This window comes from Pseudophryne corroboree, chromosome 4 (genome assembly GCF_028390025.1).
Source record: "Pseudophryne corroboree isolate aPseCor3 chromosome 4, aPseCor3.hap2, whole genome shotgun sequence".
NCBI classification, from domain to species: domain Eukaryota; kingdom Metazoa; phylum Chordata; class Amphibia; order Anura; family Myobatrachidae; genus Pseudophryne; species Pseudophryne corroboree.
The window spans coordinates 843,634,074-843,656,471 of NC_086447.1; the positions used below are offsets into that span (position 1 = coordinate 843,634,074).

General features: G+C 44.6%; 2 long non-coding RNA genes across 6 annotated transcripts in view; one reads left to right on the top strand and one right to left on the bottom strand.

Annotated features, from left to right (window-relative positions):
- Positions 1-7,144, bottom strand: part of LOC134910506 (uncharacterized) — a 208,182-nt gene extending 201,038 nt beyond the window's left edge. For 2 of the 4 annotated variants that reach the window (XR_010176217.1, XR_010176219.1), the window contains exon 1: positions 5,259-5,383. This is a non-coding gene — a long non-coding RNA (uncharacterized LOC134910506). Of the gene's footprint in view, positions 1-4,293; positions 4,348-5,258; positions 5,384-6,943 lie in introns of those variants that run through there. The other 2 variants (XR_010176220.1, XR_010176218.1) reach the window with 2 other exon arrangements.
- Positions 5,361-22,398, top strand: part of LOC134910505 (uncharacterized) — a 271,917-nt gene continuing 254,879 nt past the window's right edge. For both annotated transcript variants that reach the window (XR_010176215.1, XR_010176216.1), the window contains exon 1: positions 5,361-5,493. This is a non-coding gene — a long non-coding RNA (uncharacterized LOC134910505). The remainder of the gene's footprint in view (positions 5,494-22,398) is intronic.

Genomic DNA, 22,398 nt, shown 5'->3' on the forward strand with positions numbered 1-22,398 from the left:
GGACTGGACTTATACCGCAGCACCACTGGACTGGACTTATACAGCCACACCACTGTACTTATGGCAGCACATGACACCACCACTGGACTTATGGCAGTACAGGAAACCACCACTGGACTGGACTTATACAGCAGCACCACTGGACTTATGGCAGCACAGGACACCACCTCTGAAGTAACTGGACTGATGCAGCAGAAGTCACCACCACTGGACTCATGCAGCACAAGACAGCACTACTGGACTGGACTTATACAGCACCACTGGACTTATATGGCAGTACCGCTGGAGTTATAGGGCAGTTCCGCTGGACTTATACGGCAGTACCCCTGGACTTATACGGCAGTACCGCTGGACTTATACGGCAGTACCGCTGGACTTATACGGCAGTACCGCTGGACTGGACTTATACGGAAGTACAGCTGGACTTATACGGCAGCACTACTGGACTGAACTTATACAGCAGCACCACTGGACTGGACTTACATGGCAGCACCATTGGACTGGACTTACACAGCAGCACCACTGGACTTATGGCAGCACAGGACACCACCACTGGATTTATGGCAGCACAGCACACCACCAGTCAACTGATGCAGCACAAGACAGTACAGGACACCACCAGCACTGACACAAGACACCACCACAAGACTTATGGCAGCACAGGACACCACCACTGGACTGATGCAGCACAAGACAACACCACTGGACTTATACAGCAGCACCACTGGATTTATGGCAGCACAGGACACCACCACTGGAGTGACTGGACTGATGCAGCACAAGACAGCACCACTGCACTGGACTTATACAGCAACACTGGACTTATACGGTAGTACCGCTGGACTTATTCAGCATTACCCCTGGACTTATACGGCAGTATCCCTGGACTTATACAGCTGTACCACTGGACTTACATGACAGTACCCCTGAACTTATACGGCAGTACTGCTGGACTTATATGGCTGTACCCCATGACTTATATGGCAGTACCGCTGGACTTATACGGCAGTACCACTGGACTTATATTGCAGTACTGCTGGACTTATATGGCAGCACCACTGGACTGGACTTATATGGCAGCACCACTGGACTGGACGTATACAGCAGCACCACTGGACTCATAGCAGCACAGGACTCCACCACTGGAATGACTGGACTGATGCAGCACAAGACTGGACTTATTCAGCACCACTGGACTTATACGGCAGTACCGCTGGACTTATACGGCAGCACCACTGGACTGGACTTATACGGCAGTACCGCTGGACTTATACGGCAGCACCACTGGACTAAACTTATACGGCAGCACCACTGGACTGGACTTATACGGCAGTACCACTAGACTTATACGGCAGTACCGCTGGACTTATACGGCAGTATCACTTGACTTATACAGCAGCACCACTGGACTGGACTTACGCGGCAGCACCACTGGACTTATGGCAGCACAGGACACCAGCACTGGACTTATGGCAGCACAGGACACCACCACTGGACTGATGCAGCACAAGACAGCACCACTAGGCTGGACTTATATAGCAGCACCACTGGACTTATGGCAGCACAGGACACCACCACTGGAGTGACTGGTCTGATGCAGCACAAGACACCACCACTGGACTGATGCAGCACAAGACAGCACCACTGGAATGATACAAAAGAACAGGCCACGCCACTTTCCTGCACAGACTCTGAAGAGACACGTCCTCTCGCTACACTTTCCAGGACTGGAGTGAAAATGGCGGTGGATCGCGGCTCCTTATATGGAATCCAAAACCCGCAAGAATCCGACAGCGGTATGATGATGTTTTGCCTCGTTCTGGTTTCCGAGTCTGGCGGGAAAACCCAAGCCGGACTTGGATCCATACTCGGAGCGTGAAGTATGGGGGGGGGGGGGGGGGGTGTTCGGTTCTTAGGGAACCGAGCCCGTTCATCTTTTATTTTAAACCAGACTGCCAATAGCAACCAGTCGTTATCATTTTTAAATATTTTTCAGTGTGTACGCAGTCGCACTACTGTATATCACTAGCAATGCACCCTCCTGTGGGTCTCTAGCGACCATCCCTGTCGTTAGTACATACAGTACAATTTTGACAATGTTGCTAACGACAAGGAGCAAATCGTGAAGATTGCACGCTACCAATGATGAACAGCGAACACCCACCCCTCCTGAAAACTCCTGCCCAGTATTTAAATTAAGCATAACTCCAACAATTTGGGAGTATCATACGGCTCATGTATATTGTTTGGTCATTTGTAAAATCGCTCAGTGTGTATGCACAGTATTGTTTGTCTGGGACTCCGATATCGTTCCCGGTCTTCTAGTGTGTACCCAACTTTATTTTACACCTAACATTCAGAACTCAAACATTCAGAATTCTGTAATATTTCATTTGATCCACGTCTGAGTTTACACATGGCAAGTTTCATACAAATAAATATCTATAACATTTTCCCAGGTTTATTGTAATATGTAGGACTATACTTTGCCCAATTTCCCTTCATTTATCATTCTTCCAACATTTAGTGAAAATGGGATTGAACTAGGGTACAACTGTCCACTATGCCAGTCATATAATAAGAGACATATTTAAATGTAATAATGAATATTCACCATACACAAAGGAACGAGTCTACAATTTATAAACTAGTCATTAGTTAGTTAGTCATTAGTTATTGATGCATGATTATATGTTTAGATAAAGCTTAGTTGCCACCAGGGAAAAGAATGTAGAGTGTATAACTAGTTTATGACCTGAGTGATATTTAATAAACATTAAACTAATGAAAAGTTATTTAACTAATGTCAAGATTAATAGGTTCATAAAATGTGCATAATGTTATGTATTTTCTAATCATGGCACAGGCATAAAATACATAGTTCTGCTTTTGTCAAATGTCATAGAAGCCAGCCTATATGGGAGAGGAATATAACCTGCTAGTTATAAATGAAGATGTTTCTTTGTTGGTTTATGTTAATAGATTTTAGGGCCCCCTTTTTCAAGTACAAAGTATTAATGACCCCCCCCCCCCCCATGATCTGATGTATCTAGTACCCAGAACATTTTCTTCAACTTTCTCTTCTGTATAAAAAATAGTAAATGCTAGATTACTAGATTGGAGAGAATAGACTGAATAGGGGGGACACAACATTGTAAAATAACAGCCTGTGTTACAGCCCCATGAAACGTAATATTACTGAAATAAAGTAAAAATTTAATAATTTCCACACAAAACCAGACAATATGGCCAAAGGGTTCCACATTACCAAAGAAGCATCATAATAATCGCATTATATTCTCTTGCTTAATATTGCTTAATATTGAACATGTGAATGCTAAAGAGCAGGAATGCTATTAGACTCCCATGAGAAACAGGCCCTGGGCCTTCTATAGAAAGTGATACTCCAGGTCAGCACAGCTCAATGCAAACATGTGCTTCTACGCAGTATCTGGATGGAAGATAGACAGTAAATAGTTAGAAAGTCAATAGTCCGACACCAGATGGTCGACAGTCAATAGGTTGACAGGGTAAAAAGGTCAACAGGGTCAAAAGCTAATTTCTGTGTGGCACTATAAATCTGAGCATGTTAGCACCTCTTATGATGTTTGAGATGATAATACCAAAATATACTGTATCTAGAGATGAGTCAATCCGAGCAGTGTAAGACTCAGATTCCACTTCGAGGCAAAATGTCATCCTCCCGGCGTCGGATTCTCGCAGGTTTTGGATTTTCTATAAGGTGCTGTGGCTGGGACTCGGCACCATTTCACTCTCAGGCATGCTGCTGAATGCTGCGCTATACTCTGCTGTATTGGTTGTGCTGAGACTCCAGACTCAGAAGTGGCTGTGCTCTCTAAAGTGACTATGTATGGGGCACGCTGCTGTATGCTGTGCTGTACTCTGCTGTATTGTCTGTGCTGTGTCCGGAGACTCCAGACTCACAAGTGGCTGTGCTCTGTGTAACATACACTGCTGTATGCTGTGCTGTACTCTGCTGTTAATTGTACTATTTGGTACGCTTTACCTTTGTGTGCTTTGTTAACATGCATCTATAAGTCTTGTGATTGCACGCAGTTTGAACCAAGCTGCAAGTTCAAAAACGGAAAAATAATAATACAAATATATATATGTAAGTTCTGTTGTTTGTACTGTTTGGTGTGCATTACCTAGTGCGCTTTGTTCACGTGCATCTATAAGCCCTGTGACTCCATGCAGTTTGAACTGAGCTGCAGGTTCAAAAACAGAAAAATAAAATATATATATATTTAAGATTTATTGTTTGTGCTTTACCCTTATGTGCTTTGTTCACGTGCAGCTATAGATTCTGTGACTCCACGCAGTAATCTGAGAATTAATGAAAGTATATCGATCAGTATAGAGAAGAGTAACCAAATACTAGTACTGCAGCTGCTGCCACCAGTCATGCACCACTTTTCACCAGGGATGCACGGGTTCGGTTCCCTGAGAACCAAACCCGCCCAAACTTGGTGATCCGAGCCTGACTTGGATATGAAAATGAGGCAAAACTTTATCAAAAAGTGTAAACAAAAGGGGGGTATTTCCCAGCGCAAAATAAATAGAAGAATGAGTGACAGGAATTGTATATATCTCTGATATTTATTGATAAAAGAATTATAGTCAATGAAAAAATAAACAATAAAATTTCATTTCATCAGAAAAAATCTTTAAAAGGTCTTCTAGGAATAATAAATTGATTACAAAGGGAAGATGGATATAGATATTACTCTATGAGTTCTAGGAGAAATTCCTAGTATTCAATGGATTCATGTATGTGAGAATCTTCTCACCAGAGGACTAAAATAGGGTGATATGTGTCTCTAATTAATTTGTTCTAGCCAGTATTTGTGAAAAATAGTGGAAAGATTAACACCTATTACCGGTAAACAAAACAACAGACTACAGATAACATGCAGGCAGACTGGGTAATTAATGTGCACGAGAGAAGGTCCGTTCAGATGTTGCCTGGTGCCATACATAAAGAAACAGAAAAATGTTCATTAATGGAAAAGCACCTTATTCCCAAACAGAGTGGTGCGCTAATCAGCGTCTTATCCACTCAGTGGGTATCGGCATATGGTTGAAAGTGGAAAAAAAGGGGTAACACCGCAAGGCCAATAGATATGTAAAAAAACACTGTCAAGTCCCAGTTCATGCGGGTCAATCCTTAGGCACACTCCTGTCCTGATGTATTCCGTTTGTCCCTTAAGGGTATAGGTAAAAATTGAGTCAAATACCTTTTTATCTTCTGTATCTGTCGTCCTTATTTCATCTGGAAATGTCCAGTACAGTCACATACCTTGTGACGGGTGAGTCCAGGGTCCGCCGGCGGATATCCTGTACGAGCCGCTCTCAGCGCTGAGCGGCACAGTTCAGTCCGCCGGCGGACCCTGGACTCACCCGTCACAAGGTATGTGACTGTACTGGACATTTCCAGATGAAATAAGGACGACAGATACAGAAGATAAAAAGGTATTTGACTCAATTTTTACCTATACCCTTAAGGGACAAACGGAATACATCAGGACAGGAGTGTGCCTAAGGATTGACCCGCATGAACTGGGACTTGACAGTGTTTTTTTACATATCTATTGGCCTTGCGGTGTTACCCCTTTTTTTCCACTTTCAACCATATGCCGATACCCACTGAGTGGATAAGACGCTGATTAGCGCACCACTCTGTTTGGGAATAAGGTGCTTTTCCATTAATGAACATTTTTCTGTTTCTTTACGTATGGCACCAGGCAACATCTGAACGGACCTTCTCTCGTGCACATTAATTACCCAGTCTGCCTGCATGTTATCTGTAGTCTGTTGTTTTGTTTACCGGTAATAGGTGTTAATCTTTCCACTATTTTTCACAAATACTGGCTAAAACAAATTAATTAGAGACACATATCACCCTATTTTAGTCCTCTGGTGAGAAGATTCTCACATACATGAATCCATTGAATACTAGGAATTTCTCCTAGAACTCATAGGGGTATATGCAATAGCGGGCGAATCGCGGCATTAGATCCGCCTCTGTATGATTCGCCCGCTATCGCCAGCTGCAGCCCTGTCGCCGGGACCCTGGTTTCACTATATTCAATGTGAAACTGATTCGCCCCTCCCGCAGGCGGATTCCGGCCAATCGGCGAGCAGTGGGCGTACTGAATTCGCCTTCCTGCCCAATAGCTAGGAACGGTAAAATCAGAAAAAAAAATGGCGTGGGGTCCCCCCTCCAAAGCATAACCAGCCTCGGGCTCATTGAGCTGGTCCTGGTTCTAAAAATACAGGGAAAAAATTGACAGGGGATCCCCCGTATTTTTAAAACCAGCACCGGGCTCTGCGCCTGATGCTGGTGCCAAAAATACGGGGGACAAAACGAGTAGGGGTCCCCCGTATTTTTAACACCAGCATCGGGCTCCACTAGCTGGACAGATAATGCCACAGCCGGGGGTCACTTTTATGCCGTGCCCTGCGGCCGTGGCATCAAATATCCAACTAGTCACCCCTGGCCGGGGTACCCTGGGGAAGTGGGGACCCCTTCAATCAAGGGGTCCCCCCCCCCCAGCCACCCAAGGGCCAGGGGTGAAGCCCGAGGCTGTCCCCCCCATCCAATGGGCTGCGGATGGGAGGGCTGATAGCCTTTGTGTAAAAAAAAGATATTGTTTTTTCCATTAGTACTACAAGTCCCAGCAAGCCTCCCCCGCAAGCTGGTACTTGGAGAACCACAAGTACCAGCATGCGGGAGAAAAACGGGCCCGCTGGTACCTGTAGTACTACTGGGAAAAAAATACCCAAATAAAAACAGGACACACACACCTTGATAGTACAACTTTATTTCATACGCCGACACACACATACTTACCTGTGTTGACACGCCGACTGCAACGATCTCCGACGATTCGAGGGTACCTGTCAAAAAAATTATACTCACCTTCCAGCGTCCAGAGGTCCAGAGGTAAATCCACGTACTTTGTTAAAAAAACAAACCGAACACGAGCCATACCGGACTGAAAGGGGTCCCATGTTGACACATGAGACCCCTCTCCCGAATGCCGGGACATCACGTGACTCCTGTCACTGATGTCCCTTCAGCCAATCAGGAAGCGCTACTTCCGTGGCGCTCAGCTGATTGGCTGGACGCCGTCTGTACTCTGACAGCGCCTCGCAAAGCCTCTCCATTACTTTCAATGGTGGGAACTTAGCGGCTAGCGGTGGGGTCACCCGCCGGTCAGCCGCTGACCGGCGGGTGACCTCACCGCTAGCCGCTAAGTTCCCACCATTGAATATAATGGAGGGAGCTGTGCGACGCGCTGTCACAGCGATCAGCCAATCAGCTGAGCGCAACGAAGTTGCGCTTCCTGATTGGCTTAGAGACCTGTCAGTGATAGCTGTCACTGACAGATCTTAATCGTGGAAAGGTGTCCCATGTGTCAGCATGGGACACCTTTCAGTCCGTTTTTGGTGCGGGTAAATGCGGTTTGTTTTTTTGCCAAGTACGTGGATTTATCTCTGGAGCCTGTTGAGGTGAGTATATTGAACTTTTATTTTCAGGTACCCCGGGATTCTACATGGAGAAGAGGACCGATGTCGGCGTGTGAACATAGGTAAGTATGTGTGTGTCGGTAGTGTGTAATAAAGTTTTACTGTCGACGGTGTGTGTGTCCTGTTTTTATTTGGGTATTTTTTTTCCAGTAGTACTACAGGTACCAGCGGGCCCGTTTTTCTCCCGCATGCTGGTACTTGTGGTTCTCCAAGTACCAGCTTGCGGGGGAGGCTTGCTGGGACTTGTAGTACTAATGGAAAAAACAATATCTTTTTTTTACAACAAAGGCTATCAGCCCCCCCATCCGCAGCCCATTGGATGGGGGGGGACAGCCTCGGGCTTCACCCCTGGCCCTTGGGTGGCTGGGGGGGGGGGGACCCCTTGATTGAAGGGGTCCCCACTTCCCCAGGGTACCCCGGCCAGGGGTGACTAGTTGGATATTTGATGCCACGGCCGCAGGGCACGGCATAAAAGTGACCCCCGGCTGTGGCATTATCTGTCCAGCTAGTGGAGCCCGATGCTGGTGTTAAAAATACGGGGGACCCCTACTCGTTTTGTCCCCCGTATTTTTGGCACCAGCATCAGGCGCAGAGCCCGGTGCTGGTTTTAAAAATACGGGGGATCCCCTGTCAATTTTTTCCCTGTATTTTTAGAACCAGGACCAGCTCAATGAGCCCGAGGCTGGTTATGCTTTGGAGGGGGGACCCCACGCCATTTTTTTTCCTGATTTTACCGTTCCAGCAATTAAAAAAAAAAAATAAAAAAAAAATATTTTAAAAAATATATAAATAATATTTGTGCCTCCCCCAAAAAAAAAAAAAAAACCTAATCCCTTCTAATATAAATAGATCTACTATTCCAAAAAAAAAAAAACACCAAAAAAACCATGTTTAAAATTTTTTTATTTGTTTTCACCCTCCAAAGTGTGGCGGATGGAAAATCGCGAATTTGCTGTCTAAAAGCACTGCAGGCGAATTTCCAAACTTGAATTGAATATGCTGGAGGCGAATTGCAGCATCTGTACCATTGCAGAAAAGGCGAATTCGGAAAAACGCGAATTGAGAAAAGGCGAATTTTGACGGGCCGTTTTTTTGCGAAAAATGACTGCACTGCATAGGCGAATTGATTTTTGGAGGCGAAAACGGCCCGGAATTCGCCTTTTTTGCCGATTCGCCCGCTATTGCATATACCCCATAGAGTAATATCTATATCCATCTTCCCTTTGTAATCAATTTATTATTCCTAGAAGACCTTTTAAAGATTTTTTCTGATGAAATGAAATTTTATTGTTTATTTTTTCATTGACTATAATTCTTTTATCAATAAATATCAGAGATATATACAATTCCTGTCACTCATTTTTCTATTTATTTGGCGCTGGGAAATACACCCCTTTTGTTTACACTTTTCGTATGCACAGTGGAATTAGGTAGTGATTCCACAATTTCCCATAGCAGCATTTCAAAATAGACGTGGGTGTACTGTCTCCACTAGCGCAGTGTCAAAAACTTTTGTGCAAAACTTTATCATCCTGCTGTCGGAACTCGCAGGTTTTTGATTCTATATATAGTCCCGGTGATCAGCGCCATCTTCACTATGGACTTGTAGAGTGCACAGTAAGGACGTGTTCCTTCTGTGCTGTGTGTTGTTAGGGAAGGAGCAAGCAGGGAAAGCACAAAGTGGGGCAGAAGAGAGCAAAGAGGGGCAGGAGAGAGTAGAGGGGCAGGCGAGAGCAGAGAGGGCCATAGAGAGCAGAGGGATTGTTTTGCAGGATAGTTGAGTCGGGTGTGCTGTCACTGTGTTAGGGCTCTGCATAGTAGCATACTGTGGCTGTGTATGTATAGGACGAGGTGTTCTCTGTCTATAAGGGGCTACGTACTGCCGTACACTACTGCTATATATCCTCTGTGTGTGATCCACAGTAAAATATATATTTCTATTGGTTCGTCATTCAGTGACTACTAGTACTGCGGTACACTACTGCTATATATTCTGTGTGTGATCCAGAGCAAACAATATTTTTCTATTGGTGCCTCACTCTGACTACTAGCACTGCTGCTGCCGTAAACTACTGCTTTATATCTGTGTGTGATCCAAAGCAAAAAATATATTTCTATTTGTGCGTCACTATGACAACTAGTACAGCGGCTGCCATATGCTACTGCTATATATTCTCTGTTTGTGATCCAGAGCAAAAAATATATTTCTATTGGTGCATCAATCAGTGACAACTACCAGTACTGCTGTACACTACTGCTATATATCTGTGTGTGATCCAAACCAAAACATATATTTCTATTATGTAATTGAAAGGGGTGCTCTGTCTGCTGTATCTGAAATGGGTGATCTGTCCATCCATCCATCCATCCATCCATCCATCCATCCATCCATCCATCCATCCATCCATCCAGGGGCTCCGCCCCAGTGTAAAATTAAAATAAGAGCTAAAAACAAAAAGCCTAAAATTATAATTATATAAAAAAAGAATATCTATTTTTTTTTGTTTGCACTGTACCTCAGTGTACTATACAATTTTTATTTTATTTTCATAAGTACTGTTGCACTGCCGGTCAGACTGCAGTATTCTATTTCCTACTCGTAAACACATTGTGCAACACTGACGGTGTAGTCAACCGCAGTGTGCAATTATTAGATATATTTCTGATTCATTTGTGCGACACTTTAACCGCTGGTGTGTGATATAAAAAATGCTTCTACATATTTTTGACTCCTTTGTGCGACACTGTAACCGGAGTGTGTGATACAGTATGTGTGAAAAAAGAATATATATATTTTGATTTAAATTAATCTTTTTGTGCTGTGTCATCCCAGTATACAGCCAGGGACTGCAGCTGCTCCGTCCATCTAGGGGTGTTCTGTCAGTCCACCCAAAATAAAAGACATCTTTTTTTTATATTTTGTGCTGTATCCTCCCAGAATACATCCAAGCGTGCTCCGTCCATTTCAGGGTGTGGTGTCTGTAGCTCATAATCTTATTATAACTTATTGTCCTATTTTCATAACTCTTCTTATCACCACATTGTAATTAATTCAAATTAATATTAATAATAATAATAATTATTATTATAAATTAGATACATTTAAATTAAATGAATATAAATAAACTCTCCACACTCTTATAGTGTACTTTCTGCATATCGAAGATCTCTTTTATGTAATGAAGAATTTGATTCTATATAAATAAAAAAAAAAAAAAAAATTGAAATTAAAATAAATTAAATAAATTAAATCTGATATATTGGCTTTTTTTTATTCTTCTTTGCCTTAATCATATTTTTGTGAACTGAAACCTTGAGCCTTGCCTAATGTATCTTTTTTTAAAAACATTCTTTTTTTTTATATTTTGTCCTCCCAGTATATACATCCAAGGGCTGCTTCTACTCCGTCCAGCTACCTTGGTGCAACTTTTGGCCTAAACTGGATTTTGAGCTGTGAGGTGTTCAGAATAGTCTGGAAATGAGTGGAAATGAATGTTATTGAGGTTAATAATACTGTAGAAAAAAAACTCCCCAAAATTCTGTTATTTTAGCTGTTTTGATGATTTTAAAAGAAAAATCCAGATCCAAAACCAAAACCCACAACAGTGATTTTGGCAAAACCAATCCAGATCCAAAACACGAAGGAGATCCAAAACCAAAACACAAAACCCGAAAAATGGCCCGTGCACACCCCTACTTTTCATTTCTTCCACTGCTGTTTAACAATGTTTCTTAGATGTGTTATAAACTGCCGTGTGTTTGTGCCACTGCTCTGTTGCTTAATAACCAGCCAGCTCGCCGCATCCTTTGGTCAATATTTGTGAAAACAATATTGTGAGGTGGTCAAAATTGACTGGAAATTACTGTAAATTAATAATATGGATATTAATAATATGCTAGTTTTATTCCTCGCTCTAGGAGTTTTGAGCGCGCATCCCTACAGGCTTTGAGTCTGTAGGCTTCAATAGGAAACACAGTCTATAGTTATCTTTCTGGAGCTTGCTGCATATGGGCACATCGTCGCAGCCCCATAGAATTCTATGGGGTTTGCTGTTGGCAGCAGATATGTGGACCTTTTTAAAATAATGCATAGGATTTATTAAGGTATATTGGTGATAGTAATAAATATGATGTAAAAATGAGAAATGACAATTATTTTTTTTGACGTTCCAACTACAGAGACACAGTCCCTGCCAGTTATACCATGTGTTTAGTTCATATTTAGTTTCTGTGTCTTTTCGGTATACATTGCATAAGGGTACTTTATTGTTACGTTTTTTTTTTTTTTTTTTTATATTCAAGGCGATATAAAGAAGAGGTCAGATTTGGTTCAATGCACACTATGCCCGAACTCTTTCTAATGCACCGTACAGTATAATTTGCTGTTGTTGATGAGCAGGGAAGCAAGCTGCACTTTCACTCATCCTACGTTATTGTCCAGCAATTCTGCAGTTTAATTTTAGAGAAGCAATTTGCACCTAATGCTCTGTATCTGTCAGTAAGCTCAATACCTGTGCTTGGCTAAATGGATACAACCCGCTGTTATTTTTCTCTCTGTATTTGTGTTGTGCAGCTGTGTCCTAAGTTAACTTTGCTCTCCGTGCGGCATATTTATTACATAGATTACTGCGAGATTGTGTGCTCACTTAAGAAAACCATGAGGCATTATAATGAAGAGAGGGTGTTTTTTTTGGCTCTGTTTACTCTAGCTTCTTTTACTTACCATGTAAAAATTAAAATTTTAATATCTTTATGGAGTTGTTTTAGTGTGTTTTTAATTTGGGAATTGTCATTGTTATTTGTTTTGCATGTCGTAGCCAAAAATCTTTTTACTCAAGTCAATAATACGGCTGTAATACAATATTTCTTATGTTTGCTTGACGAGGGCATCCCCAAGTCAAATATGCGCAGATCAGGCTACACTGATATCCCATCCTACTGAGGTCCCTTTGGCCAGGTAAGCCAAGCTGCTCTGACTCAGTCCAATGCAATCCATATTACAGCAGGGGATTTATCATAGTATGTGCTTTATAGTAGAGATGTGCACCGGAAATTTTTCGGGTTTTGTGTTTTGGTTTTGGATTCGGTTCCGCGGCCGTGTTTTGGATTCGGATGCGTTTTGGCAAAACATCCCTGAAATTTTTTTGTCGGATTCGGGTGTGTTTTGGATTCGGGTGTTTTTTTTTCAAAAACCCCTTAAAAACAGCTTAAAACATAGAATTTGGGGGTAATTTTGATCCCATAGTATTATTAACCTCAATAACCAGAATTTCCACTCATTTCCAGTCTATTCTGAACACCTCACAATATTATTTTTAGTCCTAAAATTTGCACCGAGGTCGGTGGATGACTAAGCTAAGTGACCCAAGTGGGCGTCAAAAACACCTGGCCCATCTAGGAGTGGCACTGCAGTGTCAGACAGGATGGCACTTAAAAAAATAGTCCCCAAACAGCACATGATGCAAAGAAAAAAAGAGGCGCACTAAGGTCGCTGTGTGACTAAGCTAAGCGACACAAGTGGCCGACACAAACACCTGGCCCATCTAGGAGTGGCACTGCAGTGTCAGACAGGATGGCACTTAAAAAAATAGTCCCCAAAGAGCACATGATGCAAAGAAAAGAGAAAAAGAGGTGCACTGTGGTCACTGGACGGCTAAGATAAGCGACACAAACATCTCAATATCACAGGAATTATTCATTCTAATCAATGGTATTATTGGTCCAAATCACTGGAAGAAAATGACAAAATCACAGGAATTATTTGTTCTAATCAATGGTAATATTGGTCCAAATCACTGGAAGAAAATGACAAAATCACAGGAATTATTCGTTCTAATCAATGGTATTATTGATCCAAATCACTGGAAGAAAATGACAAAATCACTGGAATTATTCGTAAACGTTTGTAGAAAGTCGCTACTTTCTGATTACAGAAATGCTCAGATATTCCTGCGAATCCACAATCCCTTCCCAGAGGAAAAAGAAATTGAGAAACCGTTGTTTGAGAACGTTTGTTCTCTTTCCCTTACAAAGGAACAAACCACTTTCCTAGAAGACTGACGTTTTTGGGATTATCGAGACATAATGTTTTTGAATATAAATCCTGAAGCAGGTGGTGTATTAGAGCAAAAGAGTGCAAGAGACCAGCCATGCAGTTAATCTTCAACTGTACCACATCCAGCAGTCTTCTGCCACCTGATACTTATTCCAGTGTCATCTGCTAACGTAACTATGTTTATTTACCCTGTACTTGTCCTATACTGTCATCAACTGTAAGTTGCTGTTTTCCTGTTTGATTATTTATGTACTCTGTAATTGGGCGCTGTGGAACCCTTGTGGCGCCATATAAATAAAGGATAATAATAATATAGGGTGTATAATCACCAGGTGTATCTCACACATCGCTCAGTACAGATTACAGGATGAATAATCAGTAATCACCAGGTGTATAACACACGTTGCACAGTACAGTATATAGGGTGTATAATCCCCAGGTGTATCTCACACATCGCTCAGTACAGATTACAGGATGTATAATCAGTAATCAGCAGGTGTATAACACACGTCGCAAAGTACAGTATACATACTGGTCACAACAATGCAGCAGATATTGAGCACTGAGCAAGATACTAGAAGTGACACAGAGCTGCAAGATACAGCAATGGCCTACTGTACTGTACTATATATGTATACTGCTGGTCACCAAAATGCTGCACTGTCCTACTATATACTGCTCACAATAAAGCAGCACAGATATGGAATGGATACTTGCAGTGACACAGAGCTGCAAGATACAGCAATAGCCTACTGTATAACTATATACTGTTGGTCACCAAAATGCTGCACTGTAATACTATATATACTGCTCACAAAAATGCAGCACAGATATGGAATGGATACTTGCAGTGACACAGAGCTGCAAGATACAGCAATGGCCTACTGTACAACTATATACTGTTGGTCACCAAAATGCTGCACTGTACTACTATATATACTGCTCACAAAAATGCAGCACAGATATGGAATGGATACTTGCAGTGACACATAGCTGCAAGATACAGCAATGGCCTACTGTACTGTAGTATATATGTATACTGCTGGTCACCAAAATGCTGCACTGTCCTACTATATACTGCTCATAATAATGCAGCACAGATATGGAATGGATACTTGCAGTGACACAGAGCTGCAAGATACAGCAATGGCCTACTGTACAACTATATACTGTTGGTCACCAAAATACTGCACTGTACTACTATATATACTGCTCACAAAAATGCAGCACAGACAGGGCCGTCTTTTCGTATGGGCTCAATGGGCTCTTGCCCAAGGGCCCCAAGAGAATAAGGGCCCTAGGCTGATAGCTGAGGGTCCCCTCTTTCCAGGGGTACCAGATTTTTTAAAATCGGCCCTGGGGAACCAGAGATATCTGACTTGAAAGCAGTGGTCCCCATCCAAGCCTGTTAATTGATCTTCCAACCAGAAATCTCAGGTTGTGTCTGACTTATAGTATTTCTGAGAGTATAAGCCACAATCTGTGACTCTCCACTTTTAGTGGACACTGTCAGCTTGTTTCTACTTTGCCCAGAACCAGAGATATCAGCCTTCAAGCAGCTGGTCCCTGCTCCAGCTCCACACGCCTAATATGCAGTTTTAGATATTCGTTGGTGAATTCCTCTGGCTTCTTAACTCTGATCCCCAAGCCCTCAGAACCTTCTGAAAGGTAGGACTCTCTAGTTTTTTATCCCATTCAAAGCTAAGAAATATATTTTCAGGAACTTGAGATATCTGCAGTCAAGCAAGCTGCACTCCCACCGGAAAATTATAAACATTAAGCCCACTCCACTATCCACCCCTCCCCTACGTATTAAACACCCCCTACCACCCTGGAAGTCATGTACCAGGGCCTGTTCATTCAGCCCAATGCCCCCTTCTACCAGGGACGTGCAGTCAGGGGAGGCAGGGGAGGCAGTGCCTCCCCTGTCATCAGTGATTCAAATAATACAAAGAAGATACTTATGACACATATTCTGTGCCATAAGTATCTGCTTTAGCCTTTGTATTATGTTGATCATTTTTTACCAAGTAAAATCCAGTGTCAATGTGTTTTGGAGGCACCGCTCTCGGTGCCTCCTGCTGTCAGTGATGAAGGGCTGGAAGCGGGGGGCGGGGCTAGGTATCGGTCAGTCATAGCCCATTGAAAAAAAACCCTGTAAGCGGCACCTCCAGAAGTGCCGCTTTGACAGGGGCGTGCTGACAGCCCTTATCATGCAAGCACGCCCCTGTCACTGATCTGATGTGATTGGCCGATTCCGGGGCCAGCGGGGCGGGGGGCACTAATTATTATTATTTACATTACTATGCGCCTGCCCGTCCCCCAGTAACGCATAGCGGCTGCCAAGTGATGTCCGACCTGAGGGGGAAGAACGGCCGCGATTCCCTCTCCTCTCACATGCAACTGACATACCTGCGGTGACAGAAGAGGACAACGATGGGTGCCGGGATGTCTGCGCTGTACTCCCCCAGTGACCCGGAGCACAGAAGCAGCAGCAGCCTCTCAGCCTCCCTGGGGCAGATGTGCCCCGGCTCTGAGATCCCAGCTCCCCCAATCTGCAGCAGGCGGCTGGGGATCAAAGACAGCGGGTAGGCAGGAGTCCTCCGGCTCTTAGCATCAGACTTCAGCCGCAGCACCAGTGCCGGATTTAAAGCAGGTTCTGTGGGGATGAATGTACTCGGCACTCTACTCCCATGCCTGGGGGCTCTGCTCCATAATCTTCTAGCCCAGCCCAGGCTGCTGGCTGACTGCTGCTCCGTCAGAATGAAGATGGTGGCTGAGGGCATGATCCTCCACATCACAACAGGGGGCACTGACAGGTAAGGCACTAGCTTCTGGCCCTCTACAGTGTGTTTGTATAAGTTGTTACTGTGTGTGCACACTTTGCCCTCTCCTGCCTGTTACAATGACAGCGGCTGTGATGGGGTGCTCCAGCTGGCCTGGCCTTTCAAGATGGCACATGGCTTCACAGAGGCCACCCTCCCTTGTCCCACTGCCCAATGTACCCCGCAAATCATGCCTGCCATGTTTATTTTTGCGCTTCCCACTTCCATGTCATTAAACTAGAACACAACTCCAGGGAGCCGTAGACAGAATATGATAGGGACCCTGAGGGCGGCAGCCTGATCACCCACAGTGAGGACACCATCTGCGACAGCGGCCTGGGTGCCACAGGGTCCTCCATGGTGCATGTAGTTTACAGTGTCGACTCGGTGATCAGGCAGCCCACCCTTAGCAATTTATCACGGAGCATCAGCAGCCCATAGATGGAGAGGCAGCAGTGGTGGTGCCTGAGAGTGCCGACAATCCATGTATCCTGCAGTCCCCATCCCAGCTGCTGCAGCAGGGCCTGTCCTATATACCCACATAGTATTCTGCAGAGTGGGCATAATTGCCCTGTGCCCATTGCCCTATCACCTATGTCTACCAGCAGGGCCACATTGGTCATCTGACAGTCTGATCCAGTCAAGCAGGAGATACACCTCCTGGCGATGTGTTCTGTGTGTGCGGATTTTGTAGAATTTGGCTGTGTCATGACGTCACTTTGCACAGCAACATATTTGGTGACACATTGGGACGAGGAGCTGAGGAGTTGTGAGTGGCATTACAGCTCTCCTGGTGCTGCCTTCTCCTGCTCTCCCGTCCCCCACTATTTCTCCTCTCTACCTCTCCCACTATTCCTCCTCTCTACCTCTCCCATCTCCCACTACTTCTTCTCTCTACCTCTCCCATCTCCCACTATTCCTCCTCTCTACCTCTCCCATCTCCCACTATTCCTCCTCTCTACCTCTCCCATCTCCCACTATCCTCCTCTCTACCTCTCCCACTATTCCTCCTCTCTACCTCTCCCACTATTCCTCCTCTCTACCTCTCCCATCTCCCACTATTCCTCCTCTCTACCTCTCCCACTATTCCTCCTCTCTACCTCTCCCATCTCCCACTATTCCTCCTCTCTACCTCTCCCATCTCCCACTATTCCTCCTCTCTACCTCTCCCATCTCCCACTATTCCTCCTCTCTACCACTCCCATCTCCCACTATTCCTCCTCTCTACCTCTCCCATCTCCCACTATCCTCCTCTCTACCTCTCCCACTATTCCTCACCTCTACCACTCCCATCTCCCACTATTCCTCCTCTCTACCTCTCCCACTATTCCTCCTCTCTACCTCTCCCATCTCCCACTATTCCTCCTCTCTACCTCTCCCATCTCCCACTATTCCTCCTCTCTACCTCTTCCACTATTCCTCCTCTCTACCTCTCCCACTATTCCTCCTCTCTACCTCTCCCACTATTCCTCCTCTCTACCTCTCCCATCTCCCACTATCCTCCTCTCTACCTCTCCCACTATTCCTCCTCTCTACCTCTCCCACTATTCCTCCTCTCTACCTCTCCCACTATTCCTCCTCTCTACCTCTCCCATCTCCCACTATTCCTCCTCTCTACCTCTCCCATCTCCCACTATCCTCATCTCTACCTCTCCCACTATTCCTCCTCTCTACCTCTCCCATCTCCCACTATTCCTCCTCTCTACCACTCCCATCTCCCACTATTCCTCCTCTCTACCTCTCCCATCTCCCACTATCCTCCTCTCTACCTCTCCCATCTCCCACTATCCTCATCTCTACCTCTCCCACTATTCCTCCTCTCTACCTCTCCCACTATTCCTCCTCTCTACCTCTCCCACTATTCCTCCTCTCTACCTCTCCCACTATTCCTCCTCTCTACCTCTCCAATCTCCCACTATTCCTCCTCTCTACCTCTCCCATCTCTCACTATTCCTCCTCTCTACCTCTCCCATCTCCCACTATTCCTCCTCTCTACCTCTCCCACTATTCCTCCTCTCTACCTCTCCCACTATTCCTCCTCTCTACCTCTCCCACTATTCCTCCTCTCTACCTCTCCCACTATTCCTCCTCTCTACCTCTCCCACTATTCCTCCTCTCTACCTCTCCCATCTCCCACTATTCCTCCTCTCTACCTCTACCATCTCCCACTATTCCTCCTCTCTACCTCTACCATCTCCCACTATTCCTCCTCTCTACCTCTCCCACTATTCCTCCTCTCTACCTCTCCCACTATTCCTCCTCTCTACCTCTCCCATCTCCCACTATTCCTCCTCTCTACCTCTCCCATCTCCCACTATTCCTCCTCTCTACCTCTCCCACTATTCTTCCTCTCTACCTCTCCCACTATTCCTCCTCTCTACCTCTCCCATCTCCCACTATTTCTCCTCTCTACCTCTCCCATGTCCCACTATTCCTCCTCTCTACCTCTCCCATCTCACACTATTCCTCCTCTCTACCTCTCCCACTATTCCTCACCTCTACCACTCCCATCTCCCACTATTCCTCCTCTCTACCTCTCCCACTATTCCTCCTCTCTACCTCTCCCACTATTCCTCCTCTCTACCTCTCCCACTCTTCCTCCTCTCTCCCGTCTCCACTATTCCTCCTCTCTCCTGCTCTCCTGTCTCCCGCTATTTCTCCTCTCTACTTTAATTTTACATACCAGCACTTCTGTTTACTAACGTCAATGACTGATTTACCCCAAAAATGAGTGGGATGTGCATTTGCTATAGCATTTGGCATAACAACTTTATTTGGAGACAGTGTGTATTTACAGCAGACATGTGGGACCATATCCCCACTCCCCTATCTCACCGCACCAGCAACTGAGCTTCCCTAGCTGCAGTGCCTCTCCAGCTACTGACCTCACCGCACGCCACTGCCTTCTACAGTTTAGCCTCATCTGTGCAGTAAAGGAGTAAATAGCAGAAATTACTACTCTAGGTCCTACAAGCTGAGAGAAAGATAGAATACCCCCTACCGCCCGCAGGACATCAATGCTGCTGCTGATAGCACCCCCCACCCCTACCACTGGAGGATGGGTAGGGGGCCCAGTGCATTGCTGTGCCCAGGGGCCTACACTGCTGTTAAGATGGCTCTGAGCACAGATATGGAATGGATACTTGCAGTGACACAGAGCTGCAAGATACAGCAATGGCCTACTGTACTGTACTACTATTATACTGGTGGTCCCCAGTCTCCACAATAAAGCACACTGAGCACAGAAATTTGCAGCGCACTGAGCACAGATATGGAGCGTTTTCAGGCAGAGAACGTAGATATTTGCAGCACACTGAGCACAGATATTTGCAGCACACTGAGCACAGATATTTGCAGCACACTGAGCACAGATTACGGAGCTTTTCAGGGAGAGAACGCAGCCACGTCCTCTCCGTTCAATCTCCAATGCACGAGTGAAAATGGCGGCGACGCGAGGCTCTTTATATATACGAATCTCGCGAGAATCCGACAGCGGGATGATGACGTTCGGGCGCGTTCGGGTTAACCAAGCAAGGCTGGAAGTTCCGAGGCTGCCTCGGAACCATGTAAAATAGGTGAAGTTCGGGGGGGGGGTTTGTATCTCGGAGAACCGAACCCACTCATCTCTACTTTATAGTATTTTAAAACTAGTTTTAAACGGATGGCTACATAGGGGTCTATTTACTAAACCTTGAAGAGAGATAAAGTAGGCGAAGATAAAGTACCAGCCAATCAGCTGTCAGTTTTCAAACACAGCCTGTAACATGACAGCAGCTGGTTGGTTGGTACTTTATCTCCGTTTCCATTTTATCTATCTCCAAGGCTTAGTAAATAGACCCCATAGTATTTTAGAGGATCTAGAGTGGAAAAAATAATTGAAATATACTTTAATCATTTAACTTTCTTGACAATGCTGACTAATATTCAAAGGATCCTTTTCAATTCAGCGCTGCTTGCACATGTGTCTTTGGACTCCCGCTGTATATATGGATTTTAAATGTAAAGTTTTTTTAGCGTAATACATTTAGGTTGAAGTAAGTGAAAGCAGTGGGCGGCACAAACGTGTGACAGTTTAACTTTAAACATGGCACATCTAGGCAACAGAGTGGCACTGCAGTGGAAGACAGGATGGCAGTTTAAATAAACTATACGTCCCCATAGAAAAGTGAAACCAAAAATGTTTTCAATTTAGAGATGTGAACTGGAAATTTTTCGGGTTTTGTGTTTTGGTTTTGGATTCGGTTCCGCGGCCGTGTTTTGGATTCGGACGCGTTTTGGCAAAACCTCCCTTAATTTTTTTTGTCGGATTCGGGTGTGTTTTGGATTCGGGTGTTTTTTTTCAAAAACCCCTCAAAAACATCTTAAATCACAGAATTTTGGGGTAATTTTGATCCTATAGTATTATTAACCTCAATAACCATAATTTCCACTCATTTCCAGTAGAGATGAGCGGGTTAGGTTCGTCGAGATCCGAACCCCCCCGAACTTCACCTATTTTATACAGTTCCGAGGCAGCCTCGGAACTTCCAGCCTTGCTCGGTTAACCCGAACGCGCCCGAATGTCATCATCCAGCTGTCGGATTCTCGCGAGATTCGTATTCTATATAAAGAGCCGCGCGTCGCCACCATTTTCACTCGTGCATTGGAGATTGAACGGAGAGGACGTGGCTGCGTTCTCTCCCTGAAAAGCTCCGTAATCTGTGCTCAGTGTGCTGCAAATATCTGTGCTCAGTGTGCTGCAAATATCTGTGCTCAGTGTGCTGCAAATATCTACGTTCTCTGCCTGAAAACGCTCCATATCTGTGCTCAGTGTGCTGCAAATATCTGTGCTCAGTGTGCTGCATTGTGGGGACCACCAGTATATAATTATAGTAGTACAGTACCGTACGCAATTGCTGTATCTTGCAGCTCTGTGTCAAGTATACTATCCATATCTGTGCTGCATTATTGTGAGCAGTATATAGTAGGACAGTGCAGCATTTTGGTGACCAGCAGTATGCATATAGTACAGTACAGTAGGCCATTGCTGTATCTTGCAGCTCTGTGTCACTTCTAGTATCCTGATTAGTGCTCAATATCTGCTGCATTGTTGTGACCAGTATGTACACTGTACTGTGCGACGTGTGTTATACACCTGGTGATTTTATACATCCTGTAATCTGCACTGAGCGATGTGTGAGATACACCTGGGGATTATACACCCTGTATACTGTACTGTGCAACGTTTGTGATACACCTGGCGATTATACACCCTTTATACTGTACTAAGCAATGTGTGAGATACACCTGGGGATTATACACCCTATATACTGTACTGTGTGATGTGTGAGATACACCTGGGGATTATACACCCTATATACTGTACTGTGCGATGTGTGTGATACACCTGGTAATTAATGATACACCCTGTATACTGTACTGTGCGACATGTGTTATACACCTTGTGATTATACATCCTGTAATCTGTACTGAGCGATGTGTGAGATACACCTGGGGATTATACACCCTATATACTGTACTGTGTGATGTGTGAGATACACCTGGGGATTATACACCCTATATACTGTACTGTGCGATGTGTGTGATACACCTGGTAATTAATTATACACCCTGTATACTGTACTGTGAGACGTGTGTTATACACCTGGTGATTATACATCCTGTAATCTGTACTGAGCGATGTGTGAGATACACCTGGTAATATCTGTGCTCAGTGTGCTGCATTGTGGGGACCACCAGTATATAATTATAGTAGTACAGTACAGTAGGCCATTGCTGTATCTTGCAGCTCTGTGTCACTGCAAGTATCTATTCCATATCTGTGCTGCATTGTTGTGAGCAGTATATAGTAGGACAGTGCAGCATTTTGGTGACCAGCAGTATACATATAGTACAGTACAGTAGGCCATTGCTGTATCTTGCAGCTCCGTGTCAGACTCAATTCTAGTATCCTGATCAGTGCTC